Source organism: Cupressus sempervirens, chromosome 5 (genome assembly GCF_028749045.1).
Source record: "Cupressus sempervirens isolate cs-2001-9-10 chromosome 5, ASM2874904v1, whole genome shotgun sequence".
NCBI lineage: Eukaryota > Viridiplantae > Streptophyta > Pinopsida > Cupressales > Cupressaceae > Cupressus > Cupressus sempervirens.
In genome coordinates, this window is record NC_143122.1 from 363,062,097 (window position 1) to 363,067,438 (window position 5,342).

Sequence of the window (5,342 nt, forward strand, 5' to 3'; positions counted from 1 at the left end):
ACTGCACACCATAATAAGATAATTCCAAGCCTCTTTTTAGTCTAGTAGATTGTGATCATTTACAAAACCCCTTCTAAACTCAAAGACCAAATTATTTCCTATCAATAAATCTATTGGTGATGATCACAAAAAAGTACCAATTCAAAGTAATGTCCATATGAAACAACAAATATCAAAATTAAGAAAACATTTGTAATTCAATGAGCATCATATTACAGCTTAACATATGTATTTAGCATATCCATGGGAGGTTACATCAACAAACATTTAAAAGAGAGGAGGCAGATAATGTATATTTCATTGTTGCAATCCTCTTTTATTCTAGTTAAAAACAACCCCCAATTTGATCCGAATCTACTATAAGCCGACAACTCCAAAGCAAATGTTAAATTTAACCAAAGAAGAATTCCATAGTTTTAGCAATAAAAACTTTTAGTGGTATAGTAGCAGAAAGAAAACAATACCACATGACAAAAATATTGTATTAAGCTCGTGTAATATTTTATAAGATGTAAGAATGAATAGGGTAGCACCCTTAGGTCCTAAGCACTTCCATGCACCATGCTATAGTTGGCACCTATTTCTGTGAAGCCCCTTGAATCTTGTAAATTCCAGAGTTGTATCTTGCACGTTGTTCCAACTAGCTTGCAATGGTGGTCACCTAGTATGTTTTATAACTCAAACCCTTAAAAAAATAGAATGTAAGTAGGAACATTATATTTAGGCATTTGGAAATATTGTCATTAAATGGAATAAGACAGTTTGCATATTAATGTGAAAAGATGGAATGTGTAGCAAGACTTGTAGCATCACATATATTAGATAGAAAGGCAACATGAATTATAGTGAATGTAGAATAGCATAAGATTCTGTAATGTATTTTGTCAAAATGTTGAAAGTAAGTCAGAGATTTAGATGCATTGTATTTAGGAGCCATGTGTATTATAGTGAATGTATGAAAGCACAAAATGTTGAATATGTATATGTTGGAGATGTCATTTGACAAATAACACTCTAACGAGAATTTTTTGAGTCTATGTATATGTTGCAAATATATTGAATGTATTATATGCACTAGGAAGGTACAAAAATATTATATGTTTAATGCATTTTGGACATATTCACAAACTGTAGAAGTATATGTTGACTACTTTCTACAACTAGTCTGAAATGTGAAAGCAACAAAGAGAGATGCCTTGAGACAATAACTCTGGAAAACTAATCTAATAAGCAATAACATTAATTAAAAAAAATTAAAAATTAAAAAAGAAATAAACATAGAAGCATCTTGATGGGCTGATGATGTGTAATTTAATACTCCAGACTTGAAAAGAAGCAAAGCATCTACAGACTTTGGTTATTCTAAGAAACAAAGAAAAAAGAATCATATTCCTACTATTAATAATTGTAAAAGAGGGATTTCAAAAGTTTGCCAACCCATTTACAAAGACAAGAACATATTCATAGATGAGCCCCAATAAACAAAACAACAATAGCCTTGTGTGAAACTCTCATATGTTCCAAGGGTCTCTTGTAATGGAATATTAGTTAGTCAAAGTAGAGCAATGTTCCTCTCTTTTTTGCCTCTATCTACCATATATAATTATTAAAAATGTGTGAAATTTTATATTGCTCTATGTACACAATATTTTTTTGGATCTATAATTGTTGTAAATATTTATTTTTTCTAGTCCACAATGAAATAATTACAAAAGATTCTCACTTGAATGAGCTCATAATTTCTGGTTACGATACCTATCACAACAAATCATGCACAATATTCAAAAGAGAATCCAAATTCTCACAAATTCTTTGTTGAATGATTTCAAATTGTGGTGATTTTTTTACCATACCTATATTGTGTGCATGAAATTTCAAGATTTGTGTGGCTTTAGATATATGTTCGTTAATCATTGATAAAGTTCTTTTGAAATATCCATTAAAAAAATCAATGGAAGGGATATACATAGCCCATGAATTGAACAACCTATATGGCATTGTAAAATATATCCAGTTCTCAACGATTTACCATCAATCCTCTTTCAACATGGATAGCTCACTAGTAATATCCTTTTGAATTTGTATGAAATGGGTCATTGTGTCTTATTCCTTATCAAGTTCTGATCTCTATTCTCCTCTTTGCTAATGATGTCATTCTCTTGGCCTCTTCTCCCGATAGCTTACAGAGACTCCTTGATAGTCTTGCTTCTTTTTGTACTCAGTGACAGCTTGTGGTCAATTTATCTAAGACACGGGTTATGGTCTTTAATTGTTTAAAGACCTCTCATCTTCATTTCTTCTTCCAGGGGAAGGAGGTTGAGATTACTCCCTCTTACATGTATCTTGGTGTGAAGTTCTCAAGACCACGTTTCAGTTTGAGACCTACTATTCAGTCCAAAGTCAGTAAGGGTATGGGCTTCCTGGCTTTGCTGGAGAGACAATGCTTCAGGCATCATTTTCAAGATATTTCGTCCAAGTTGTCCCTTTTTGACTCCTTGGTTCATCCAACAGTCCTCTATGGTTCTGTGGTTTGGGGACCTTCTCTTATTGCTTCTGAATGGGCTTCTATTGAGCGGGCCCAAACACTGTTGTTGCATTGTATCATTAGGTGTCACAGATTCGCCCCTCGTAGCATTGTTTTAGCGGAGTTTGGTGCTCATCCTCTCAAACTTGCCATTATTTTTACTTGATTTGGTTTCTTCATCGGCTTCGTGGTTTTATGGAGACAGGTGCTAACCGACATAGATACTCTTTTTTGGCATATTGTTCTTCGGTGGCTATTATGAGATCTAACACTTCTACTAGATCAAGATGATGGTACGCTCAGGCCACCTCTTTGTTGGGTTTGATCAAGATTGAGATTGATCGTCTTCCTCCCTATTAGTTTTCGTTGGATGCCTCGGCTCATCTTCTTCCCTCTCGTCAGGAGTTGAATGAGCATGTCAGACAAGATATCTATAGGCAATATATTACCACTACTTGGTGTCATCCCCTGGGTGGTTTGCGACCTAAGATGGCCTTCTATGCTGAGCATTTTCTTGTTATTCAGGATGGTATTGTTGTTCGCCCTGCCTATCTTTACCGACGTTCGAATCATGCATTACGGTTCTCTTTGGGCTCTTTTAGGGTTGGTTCTCATCGTCTCAAGGCTCGGACTGATCACCATATGGATCAAGCTGATCGATTATACCAGTTATGCACTCTGATGGAGGTTGAGACCGAGACTCACTTCATATTTCGTTGTCCTCATTACTATGAGATCAAAGGGAGATTCTATTGCCTTTTCAGAGATTGTTCTTCTCTCTCAATGTTCTTCAGTTATATTGATTAGCGATGTTTAGCACTTTATCTTCAGGAGGCCACCCATCTTCGAGAGAATAACCTGCAGTCCTTTCATCAGAGACGGACTTCTGATCAGCTCAATACCACCTTTTTCTCCCCCTTGTCTCCTCCACGGGGTTTGAAAAGGCCTTCCACTACTTCACATTCCAGATCTATCAAACATTGTACCAGTCTCTACAGGTAGCAATAGTCCTATAGGAGTTCTTCATGGCATCCGAAGACTATGGATTGTCCACGGATGTACCTCTCTATTACAGATTTCTTTGTGACAATGAAGGACCCTTAGTCCTTTCCTTGTCTTTCTTTCTTCTTGTTGCTTTGTTCCTTTTCAGTCACCGTTTGGTGCCTTTGCTTGGCTGGCTCTTCTGTTTGTATGCTCAGTCCCATAAACTGTTTTGATTTTTCATGGACATTAATAATTTTATCTTATCTTATCTTATCTTATAGTTGACAGCATAAACACTCTACTAAAAAAAAATTAAACTCCCTACTTGTGCTCACCTATTATTTAGGCATTTAAATCTTCTTAAATAGATTGAACCTCATTCAGTAAATAGGCATCTCCATTGCAATTCAATTAGTGTGTAGTTAAAGCAACGGTTTGTAAGTACCTGAATAAAATATGCAAAGCTCCTAAAATAGTGAAGGTTACATTAAAAGAGGGAATCAAATAAGACAAAGCTCTTTATGAACTAAATTGATTCTCGAGAGCTTGTTACTAAAGATTACACACACACACACACACACACACACACACACACATATATCTTATTGATTGGTTGATTGTTGTGAATACTAGAGGATTTAGAGAGAGAGAGAGAGAGAGAGAGAGAGAGAGAGAGAGAGAGAGAGAGAGATACCTTCAAAACAAAATTACCAAATTAAAAACCAAAAAGTACAAATATCCCTAACACTCCAAGAATATGTGACATGTATCCTAATTCACCTCTTAGTGTATTGTAATGTGAAGATGGAGTTTTAGAAAGTTTTAAATTATAAAAATTTAAGTAGTACAAAATTATAATTTTAAATACCCCAGAACCTAACATATTCTAAATGCACTCGAAAATATGAAATATTTTTTAATCCTAGGGATCCTAGATTCCCATCTTCCATTTGAAATGCTACAGGAAATAAAGAAAAACAACCAAATACTTTTTGAGATACAAAACAATGCAATATTCTTTTAAAATATTATATATAAAATGTAAACAAAAAGAAAACAAGTTTCATTATGAGTTTTCCTGGTAGCACTCAATAATATAAGTGTTTATGAGCAAAAAAATTAATGAGTTCTAGCCTTTTGAGGCTTGCCAAAACAAACTGCAACTAACCATCTCCAAGATAACTGTCTAGTAAATGGGATAATCAAAAAACAAAGATGAGTCTATTTCAATATTTTTTCCCGACATTGTTAATACAAACTATAAAAAAGGAAAAATATCTAGAAATGATTCTGCAAGATATTAAAATCACAGTGGCCACTTACATGTACAAAGTTTAGGGCTCACACAGATAAGTATTCTACTGAAATCTCAAGATAAACATTGCCTTCGATTTATTCTCTAAAGATCATAGGCAAAACCTAAAAATTCACGGTCTAAGCTGTTGGATACGCACAATTTCAAAGATGCACGACGATAATGAACAAATTCTCCGATGAAGTAACTTACATTACCTCTCCAAAAGTTTCTTGATTTTAGCAGCATGCTTTGTCAGGTTAGCTGAAATGTTCATTTATTAACATTCAATGTTATTACTGATACTTTGATTTTGTATTTAATGGATAACTAACGTGATACTAGAGCTTTTAAATTTTCCATAACTAAAGTTTTGAAATATTATTATGTTCCTTGCTATTTTCTGTGAGGGCCAACGAGAACATAGATAAATAGTATAATATATGTTATTTAAATACAACAAAATTATCAAACTATATAATACAAAAGTTGATTTGAAAAATTGGAGAATCAAAAATATTATCGGCATCTAATGAATCC